The sequence below is a fragment of the Etheostoma cragini genome, chromosome 1 (genome assembly GCF_013103735.1).
Source record: "Etheostoma cragini isolate CJK2018 chromosome 1, CSU_Ecrag_1.0, whole genome shotgun sequence".
Taxonomy (NCBI): domain Eukaryota; kingdom Metazoa; phylum Chordata; class Actinopteri; order Perciformes; family Percidae; genus Etheostoma; species Etheostoma cragini.
This window is the reverse complement of record NC_048407.1, coordinates 32,161,755-32,172,751: the sequence shown is the minus strand read 5'-3', so window position 1 is coordinate 32,172,751 and position 10,997 is coordinate 32,161,755. Positions and strand designations below refer to the sequence as shown.

At 43.0% G+C, this 10,997-nt stretch overlaps 1 protein-coding gene across 1 annotated transcript in view; it reads left to right on the top strand.

The window, feature by feature from the left end:
- The first annotated feature begins 1,803 nt into the window (after positions 1-1,803).
- Positions 1,804-10,997, top strand: part of c1qtnf4 (C1q and TNF related 4) — a 24,796-nt gene continuing 15,602 nt past the window's right edge. The window contains exon 1 of the mRNA XM_034865612.1: positions 1,804-1,946. The gene's annotated coding sequence lies outside the window, so the exon portion shown is untranslated. The remainder of the gene's footprint in view (positions 1,947-10,997) is intronic.

The following is a 10,997-nucleotide window of genomic DNA, read 5'->3' as shown; positions in this document are numbered from 1 at the left end:
TCTCAGACCTGCTGACAGACACAGAGCCCCGGTCGGGTCTCTGGATGAGAGAGTTCAGGGAAGAGGCTGCACGCTGCTCGACATCAGAGGTGGCAAGCGGAAAGGAAAGCTGAGACTACGGCAGAGCGTGGTCATTATAAACTCAAAGCTACACAGACCACAGAAGCCACAGTGGGTTTTTGTTTTTGTATGCATAGAGATTGCCATGGTGTTGTTTCAGTTAGACTGATAGCTGGTCTGATTTGCATTGAGAGATGATCTTATGGAAAGTTCCCCATGCCGGTCTCTATGTATGGTGAAGGGTATGTGATGATGTGGGGGGGGGGGGGGGACATCTAGTGTCCTGGATCCAATAAAAATGGGCCTGCCTCTATGGGAATTTAACATAGGGGGGTGTATTATTATGCCTCCTGTATTTTAAGGAAGAACATTTATTTATTTACAATACATTATTTATTCACAAAGAAAATTGGTGTCCTTAAAAGGTTGGATTTTCCTTAATTCTTTAAATTAAGGCATCAAGATCAATTTCAGAAAGATGTTTTTTTTAATTCCTCTTTTTAATCAACTATAGTGTGGTTGTGTAAACTTATTTAAGCCACTGCAGCTGCCCATTCTATTCACCTCGGAAAAATAAGCTGGACAAAGTTTTTTTTTTCATTGGAGGACAGTCTCTCAAGACACAAATGAAGGCTTAATATAAAAAAGTGTATATATAACCATTTTGCATCCCCACCTCGAGTCAAGTCCATGGTAAGAATGTTCATTAAGTTGCTTGCAATCACCACTAACTTTCTGTTTTTGGTTCGATGTGAACAACAATCTCTCATAAGAATATCTGAGAAGAGTAAACAGAGCGTCCTGTCAGTGTGGACACGTCCTGAGCTTTCGTGGCTTTACACTCCATTACCTTCCCCCGATCAGACCAGACCTTGTTGCCAGCATGCCCATTAGACCTGTTAAGCCTCATTGCGTGGCCGTGCTTCCCAGTCTTTTAATTCTATTCCTGTGTGTGGGCCAAAACACGAAGAGCGCGCCAGTTTGCCGAGAAGAATCCAGGATGCTGGGATGCAACAGAGCGCGGCAGGCAGCCGGCCAAACACCGGCCAAGAAAAGCAGGAGCCCAGGGGGGATTCTGTCAAGTGCTCATTTAAATATGAGCAAGCAGCAGACTGTGGAATTTGAATAAGATTATAAAGGGGGACTGGGTAGGATAGATTTCAATTTGAGAGCATTACATGTATTCTCTCGCCGTCTCTCCCCCTCACTTCAGCCCCCCCCCTCCTCTCCCAGAGGTGAGATAATGACTCCCAACAATGAGCAGAAGGGAGGAAGTTGGCAGCGCTGTCGCCACATTGCAAAGCCCAACGGTTATTATGGCACGGCTGCGCCTCCCCTCCTATTTATCTGTGTACACACACACACACACACACACACACACACACACACACACACACACTAGCAAATACTTGTGACACACACACACACACTCTTTACAGAGCATCTCACCACTAGCTCCACTGCAGTGGGACGCATTGCACCTCCAAAACCTAATCAGATCACAACATATATATTGTGTGTCTGTGTGTAAGTGGTGACAGGTGTGTGTGTTGGAGTGTGCGTGTGTGGGTGTGTGGGTGTGTGGCTTCAAAGACAGCAGCAGGTTGAGGGAATTCACTGAAGGAGGGAGAAAGAGGCAGCTGGAGAAAAAACAGGGAGTGACGGGAAAGAAAAGATCAAGGAGGGCGAAAAAGGAGGGTGGGAGAGACCAGATTGAATGAGAAGGGAGGGGGGTAGGGGAGCAGGAGGAGAGAGAGAGAGAGAGAGAGAGAGAGAGTGTAAGGGAGGGGAGGGGAGGTTAATCCAACAGCGCTGGTGAGACAGAAGTTTCAGCTCTGCGTTTCACACACAAGGATAGAAGATAGCAAACAGACACATCCGTACAGGTGAGACAAGTCTTCTTCTTCCCCTCTGCCAGGTGGATTTAAGCCTTTTTTTGCATGCTGTGTAATATTATGGCGACATTCAGGTGTGTGAAGGTGAATGCAGTGTGAGAGCGATGAACTTGGTGCTCAGCCTCAAGTTGCGAGTGTGCGGGCATGCGGGGTAAACACCGGAGCAGTGGTGTGTGTGTGTGTGTGTGAGTGAGTGTGGGGTGGGTGGGTAGTGTGTGTAGCGGGAAGAGGGGTGCGTGCAAGATGTTCATTTTCAACAATTTACACTAAAAAGGGTGATGTTAAGTGTTTGCTGTAATATTAATGGATGCTTTCCTTAAGTGCTGCGTGCTGTGAGATTGCTGGTGGAGAAGCGCTATACTGTGGGTGCGTTTGTGTGTGTGTGGGTGTGCGTGCGTATGTGTTCAGCAGTCGTGCCATGTCGAGCATCTGCAGTGATCTCCAGAAACAGAGCTACCTCATCGGGGGCAGAGGGAGAAGTGTACTGTAACGTGTTAATATGATATAGGATAGCTGGAGTGGAATTATGTGCTGTGCGCGAGGAGAGCAAAAAGGACAACCTGCATCTTTTATGTGTTTCAGCTGTTTCAGCCACAATTGCTTTGTCTTGTTTGTAACATCTTGCCACAGGAGGTTGAGGTGCATGCATGGATATCCTAAGGTTCATTTATCTGTCATTATCTGTGGTGGAGATACAGCAGGCAGCAGGGAATAACACCAAGGTGATGAGAACTCTTCTCTTCAGATGGCTTTCCCACACGGACGAGGTTGACTCCTTTTGTCTGCTGATACAGCACGGCTGCTGCAGGCAACAGATTCAGCATCTGACTGACTCAGTGTGTGTGCAGACTACACGTGTTGGGGCATATGCTTGTGTTATTTAAAGCATCTGTGTGTTTGTTGTGCGGATGCATACAGCTGCTTCTGCCCGGTTTTATTGAAGACTGAAGGCAGCTCCTGATGTGGAGAGAGCAAACAAAGAAAGCAGCAGTTATAAAGACACACATCTACATTGCCCACACACACACACAAACACACACTAAGCACATACGCACTTTAATGAAAAGTAAAGGAATGTTGGAAATCACCCAAGGAAAGCCTTGAAGGTGAGTCTGAAAATGTTGTAGCTTGGATTTACAGTTACACATTTCTAAAATAGTCCATCATTTCTAGAAACTTCTTAAACTACTCCTGTAGTGTACTCCACTTCTTCTTGCATGTATTGTTTGCTAAAGTACGGATAAATACACCACTTTTAGTATTTACTAGTGCAGTTTTTGTTGTTTGTGACTGACGTAAAGCTGAAATAGAGCATACGATTATTGAAACCTACAAAATTTGGCTGCACCGCACATGATGACTGTTTTCAGTAACCGATAGATGAGTTTATCAGTGTGGACAGTCTAAAAGCTGCACATATTGAGGAATAGTAAACACAATAGGAAAAGAAGAAGGAGGCATGCTTTATTAATCCCTTGAGGAGAAAAAAACCTAAACACATGCATTAATGTGTGGACAGATGACTAAGCAAGGCGGAGTATTCCTTTAAGTCAGAGGTGCCCAAATTCATTCATAAGAAAGGCCAAAAATGTATCTGGATGAAAGGCCACAGGCCAAAAAGTAAATGTTGATTTTATGAGAAAACGTATTATATTTGATAGAAAATGTATGCTCTTTTACCCTTGTGTTGTCATCGGGTCATTTTGACCCATTTCAACCATATTTTCAGAAAAATAACACGTATTGTTCCACACAACCCACTTCACAAGTAAAATAAATGATCATCGCAGTGCTTTCTTTAAATGTGGATGTTTTATTCAATTTTATAGCATTCAAAAGCCTTTATTTATGAAAGACCATTGAACAAAGTGACTAAAGTGTCCAAAAAAGCTAGGGAAAAGCAACAAAGGTTTTAAAAAAAGACGACCAAAACATAAAAAAAAAAAAAGGTTTTAATTTTGACCTGGAAAAACAAAAAGGTGCACGGTTGACGGGAAGACAACACAAGGGTTAATCTGCATGTATCACCCATATTACACAACCTTTATAGTTAGTTATCTTGTGTGGAAAAATAAAAAATTGTTGAAATTTCAACCCAGAATAACACAAAGTTGCAGTTTCGACGGGAAGACAACACAAGGGTCATCAGGATGGTTGTGATGTCACATCTATACTATATATTGCTAAAAAAAGCAGCAATACACTGGTGGTACAGTCCATCCCCGGCTGCAATGACTGTGCAGAGACTCCAAGAGCATAGATGCGGAAGACCAGAAACGCTGACCAATAAGAGCAGATTGGGCTTTTTTTTTTCTGGAGGGGGGCTTAAAGACACACGCATAAGAAACCAAAGGGTTTCAGACAGAGGGTGACCACAGGTATATTCAGAATCAGCATTATAACAGCATTATAAAAAACGATGTGCCATAAAGAACAATTAAGCATGCGAACATGTTCTAGTAGAAACCCTAAATATGAGTAGAAGGCTGAAAATGAGCATCATAGGGGACCTTTAAGGTTTAAACCATTTGAAGATTTGGTGAGAAGTAACATGAGCAAACACAAAGGATTTACCAAAGAAAAAAATAGAAAAGAATTATGCCAACTGTGTCTTGTAATCATGACTTGACATAATTAAGGTGATCCATGTCTCCTGATTCTGACATATCTATGTTGTAATTACGGGAAGGGTAGGGGGCGTAATTACAAATCTCAATGTTCTTTCTTTGGAAAACGCAATGCACTTCTCTAGTCCAACTAAAGGATTTAAAAAGCTGACAGTGAGCCTGAAACTGATCCTTTCTACATTTTGCAACAGAGGGGAGCCACGCTGGCATCTGAACAAGACTCCAGAGCGAGGCAGGAGCAACTAATTACACAAAGGACCTTCTATAATTCAGCTGAGGATTGCAGTGGTTTGGTCTTTGAAATACCTACAAGCTGCAGAAAGAATCTCTGCACAACAGAGACAAAGTGTTTTTGCAAAAATAATACTTAAACCAAAGAATAGTTTCTTAGCCACAAGGTCTGTCAAATGATACACCTTTAGTTGGAGGGCTTCTTGACCATCCACCAAGTCAGCACACAATGCGTTGCTGTATTGATGCTGTGACAATACAACTGTCAGCATGCTCCAAATAAAACCGAAGTGGGCCATTGGGATAGGCAGCTCAGCTGCTGTCGAATCCACCTCTGCAAGCAACACCCAGAACACTCAAAGCAGACGGAGGTCTGTTTGTTCTGAGCTTACTAGTCCTTGAAACCACAACATGCATCCCACACAGAAACAGAATGCAAGATCATCAAGATGGATCATTGATTAACTGCAGGTGAACGTTGTATAACAGTGACACAGCTGTGTGAAAACTAAATATGAAATGAGAACTACCAGAGAAATGGAGATGCAGTCAAATTGGTTTTTCAGCATTCACTTCACACCCTGAGGGTTGGATTACTGCTTTCAACAAGTCATAAAAATAAGCCCTGAGCAGAGGGACATGACAGGAGAGCAGCAGACGACGTCTCAGAGTTACACAGGGAGGCATCACTGATACTCCCTCTGTTGCTGCAGTTGTCTGTCTCCTGCAACATCCTGAAAATCTCATTAAAAAAACAACATTCCTAAAAACAATCAAACCCTGAAAACTCTCCTCCATGTACCAAAATGTTACATTCACATAAATCTCGCTCCAGTCCCAACGAACAACATCCCTCCAGGGGATTGTCTTCGTTACTACGCGTCCTCGCCCTCTAAAACATCCGTAGCCTAACTGAGAGTCCCCGGCGCTGTCCGTGGTGCTAAAGTAGCAGACTGATTTAGAACAGACATTTTCTCTGATTTTAAAAGGTCTATCCCCACAGTTAAAAACAAAGAAATTGCCCACTGCGTATAACCATAAACAACATAAACAGTCCAATGGTCCAATTAACCCCAGAAGCACAAGGAGAACATGTTGTCTGACCACACCTCCAGGCTGCTTTTTACTTCAGGAGTTTTAACTTAGGGATGGTACCCTTGGTCTGTTTGTCGATACACCCCTTTGATCAAGACTTTGATATTGATAGATATTTGGTACCTTTACACAACAACAAACAGGTTAACATGTTTGGCTTTTAATAAATCGTCTTGACAACTATTGGACGGATTGACATAATATTGTGTACAGGCATTCATGTTGTGGAGAGGATGAATCCCTTCTCACGCAGAATGGTCTTATGAAATGGTGTATTTATAATACGCCAATATGTATGTCATTTTTGGCATGTTATCAAGATGCAGACTCGCTTTTTACGCCGTAGCGAGTAGCATGAAAGATCCGCGTAGGGAGGTTGGTCGGGGTGGTGGATGGGTAAAACACACGACTTTAACCCAGAAACCCAGGGGTCGTGTCCCGCGTGTCATGTTTAACTCAACAGTCTTTCGGTTTATTTATTTTTTACTAAAGCTAAGCTCGTTCTTCTTTTCCTATTCCTGCAATAACACGGTACGTGGCGTGTAGGTTTACGCCCGCTGTGTACAGCGTAGACATCCACGCAGAGAGCTCAACATGCGCGTAGAAAACACGCCACTTGGCTTAAGAAAGTCAGCGTGAACAGCATGTTTGCACAAAGTCCCAATGCCATGTTGTATAACGGTCAAATTTCAGATTGTTCAATTCTTTATGACCATATTCCTGCAAAACTAATGCCATTCACGGTAGCATGCCGACATTAGCATTTAGCTCAAAGCAGATCCAATGCAAAAGCTTGTGGTCCAGTCAGTGACCCCATAGATTCATACACTCATTTCATTTGTTTGTTCATGTTGCGTAACACCTCGAGTTAAATAGAAACAGCGAGGGGGAGAATTATACGAGCAAGAGCGATAAACCAGATTATTTTCAAGCACTAAAGGGATTAGCCATAAATAAAAGGATACATCTGTCTCTGAACCTCATCTCATGCATTTCTCCCTGTACGGTTGTTAAATATCGGTGCAAAAGTAAAATGGCGGCCCCAAAAAAGAAGTGCTTTGATTCTGAGGAACCTGGCGTGTATGTTCTGATGTTGTTGTGGTAGAAACTTGTCCTGCGATTCACCGGTTGTTGTTTTTAGTTGCAGAACAAGAAGAATCTAGAACCAGACAATAACAACTGGCAAAAATAATTCACCAATTCTTTTCATTTTATTTATCCTTTATTCAACCCATTGAGATTAAAAATCTCTTTTGCAAGGGAGACCTGGCAAAGATAGGCATCAAAATTACATCACATCATTACATACGCACAAAGACACACACATTAAAACCAAATATGCACTTACAATGAAATCTTAATTAAAACATTGACATGTGAGGGAGTCCAACTCAAAGCTTCCAATATACGTTTGATGGTGTTTACATCTTGCAGTGCAATATTTCCTGGAAACCTACGCTCACATTTCAATCCCAAACCAGCTCCTTACATGATTGACATTTGTGTATTTGGTCCCCACGACGACCCGCTGGGCCCAGTCAGCTGTCTCGCTCCGGTCTCGTCTCTCGCTGTCACCGTTTCCTGGCAGGACACCATGGTGGCCGGCATCGCCGTTACTTTCTCCTCCTTTTTTTCCCTCTGTAGTACAGGTTGAATGACCAGGATTGAGAGAGCACGTCTTTCTGCTCCCGGCTGACTGTGGCGTGGAGAAGGACAGACGTTTACAGGACGGATTAGCGTTTATTAGAAACGGTTCTTTTCTCTGTTGTTAGCTTTGGCTGACAAGCCTGGCTTACACCCCGAGATCTCTCTCTATTTTTTGTATGCCTTCTTTCTGTCGTTCTCTCCATCCGTGACTTCCATCCGGTCCCTGGGGGGGTGCCGCCTCTACAGTTGAGCGGGCAAGCTGACAGCACTGTGACAAGTGTTAAGGATGAAAGTGGAAGGAGGGAGGGAGGGAGGGAGGGAGGGGGGGGGGGGGGGAACTAATGAGAGGGACAACCGCAGCAGCAAGGGTCCGTCACTGCATCTCAAGATAACCCCCCCACCCCATCTCTTTGATATCTTGTCCCAAGTGACCAGGTTGCTTTTTACATGCCAATACATTTGACTTTGAGTTTTTGTTCACATGTCCAATATGTGAAATATCTGAAAATCTGATATTTTCCACATAATAAAAAATGTAAGGTTTCGTAAGATTTAATTCTGCAACATACTTAGATTATTGGATATATTCCATTGAATTTTAAATCTATCACTCAATGTATATTGATATATTAGATCTCGATAACCATAGAGGAATAAATCTGAAGTCATAAAGTCCGACTGCATAAATCTGTGGTTCCCAAGTTTAACTAAAATCAAATCAATCTGTACATTACTGCAAAATAAAAAAACTCATCAATACACTCCTCCATTCCCCTTATTAACTTGGCAGCTGTGGTTGTGACTCAGCAGCGAGACACTGAACCTTAGATTGATCCCGATGGGAGCTCTGCTGTGGCCATCAATGTGTCTGGTGTACAGCATCAACAGAGACATGCTGACTCTGCTGCTGTTACAGTAATCTAAGTATTTTACCTTTCTATTCCTCTTGTACTTTATTGATTTTACTTTATTTTTCTACACTCGTTTCTGTCCTTGTGCTGCTGCAACAACTTCCAACCAATTGTTTAAAAGCGCTTTGGCCACTACAATCAACGAGATAGATTTGGGTTTTTATCTAAAAGAGGAACAGCATGGGCGCCCGGTTAGCACAGTTGGTAGAGCGGCGCCCATATGTAGAGGTTTACCCCTCAACGCAGCGGGAGAGGGATCAACTCCGCTCTGCGGCCCTTTGCTGTGTGTCATTCCACCCTCTCTCCCCCCTTTCATATCTTCAGCTGTCCTGTCAATAAATGCCCAAAAATGATCTTTAAAAGAGAAACAGCAGACGGCTCTCAAATCGTTCATTTTGCCGACCGGTAATCTAGCGGTTAGCTCCTCTGGTAGCTAAGCGTACGGGGCTCTGGATACGGCACCCCAGGTGTTGTGGTGATTGGTCGTAGTGTTATCCAGTTGCGTGCAGTGAGATTTTCTAAGGAACGCCTTCCCCTCGGGATGGGCAACTTTCATCACCGCATGCCAGACCCTTAATCCCTTTGGATTTGGGTCTGGATTTCCAGGCAAGGAGGGACTGATATAAAATGTGCAACACAAAAGTCAGCACAGAAACAATTCTCATTCTGTAATAATGGATATAACAACACTAGACTGAGCCCTTTGATGTCCATCCTCAGTGTACATTTTGATATTTCCAGCCAGAGGTGTGAACTTTTATATCGTTCCTCCCTCAGAAGCCTGAGCTTTGATTCGGCCCTCCCAGCAGGTAGGAGTCTGACCGAGGCAGCTTCAGAACAGCAGTCCCAGCCTCCAGCCTTCACGGAGCACACAGCCGAAGTATTGGTCATTATGGAAACCTCCATGTGCAGGGATTTGTCTGCAAGCACATGTTCTTTATATATTTCTTTGTGTTTTGCATCAAATTGATTGCAGGAATTGAAAGAAAGAATTGGTTTTCTAAATAAGTCCTGGGAGGTTTCTGCCCCGCTGAGAGAAAACAGGTAAAACATATATTGATTTGTATTCTTTTTTTTTTTTTTTTCAAACTGACAACTCGCTCGATAGATGTGAAAGGACACTGAAGTCTACCGAGGGGGGGGGGGGTTGCTGTGCTTACTATGTGTGTCCCACAATGTACTGAACTACTGTATGTTGACTTTTCAAGCCAACTTGTGGTGTATAATGACAGTTTGAGTGTACTATGGCACAGCCCCTCAATACCGGAATGCAGTTTTATGGATGAAGTCTTTTGTGATGGCAGAGTCGTATCGAGTGAAAATTATGATAGCCAACATTTAGATGCTCATGTAAAGGTCTAATTCTGGTTCATTTTTATGATTTTTCACTATCATTCCTATCAGGAAACATGGTACTCACCAAGTTGATTGTCTGATGAACAGCTGACTTCTGGCTCACAGTGTCAGCTGTTCATTCAATTCTGTGCAATAACCCAGCAACACTATCTCTCTAACCAGCACCTGTTCACTGGTTCCACTTATTATTTACTCATCATTCTCAATCACTATATCAGAGCTGTTCATATTGTAATATAATAACATTTATTCCAGCACCTTTCGCACTATGCTCCATAATTAAAATAATAACGATCATAATTAACTCCTACTTTGCACTCTTCATTGCTCTATTGCCTCAACCTGTCTATATTGTTTCTGTTTATAGTGTGTATATATTAGTGCGTATATATTAGTGAGTATATATTGTTTGGTCGTTTTGTATGTGCAAGCGCATTGTGAGCAACGATGATCCAAAGCCAAATTCCTCGTATGTGTCCTCGTTCCTGGCAAATAAAGCGGATTCTGATTCTGATGGGTCGAGAAACACGAGCAGTCGGAAGACCAGACAGCTTTTAAAGAATCTAACAGGTCGGCCATGCTAATTTGGAAATGAAAATAAACGTGAACAGTGAAGTCATCACTTTGGTCCCGAGACACAAACTAAGTTTTCTTCTGAGGTGTCCGTCTAAAAAAATGACATTTCTGTGTCAGAATGTGTGGTTTGTGAAAAAAGGGTCCAATATCTACTTTGGTGACTATAGAGCAAAAAGATCGTTCATAATCAGGACCTGCTTCTAGTCTCCTGAAGACCGTGGCCGCGGTGGAGCCCACGTGACACAGATGAAGGAAACAGGTTCTAAGCGGTCTCTGACCCTAGTATCGGGCCCGCATACTCCTGCAAATAACTTGGTAAAATGAACCACATGCATTCCCACATTTCTAGAGTTTGAAGCCTAAAACATCAACATGTTCGCATCAATGTTATATAATCAGAAAGGGAGAAATGTACAGCAGAACTGCAATAACCTCTCTCTCTTTTTAATGTTGCTATCCCAGTTTCAGTTCGACTGTGTGATATACACTCACCGGCCACTTTATTAGGTACACCTGTCCAGCTGCTTGTTAACACTTAATTTCTAAGCAGCCAATCACATGGCGGCAACTCAGTGCATTTAGGCATGTAGACATGGTCA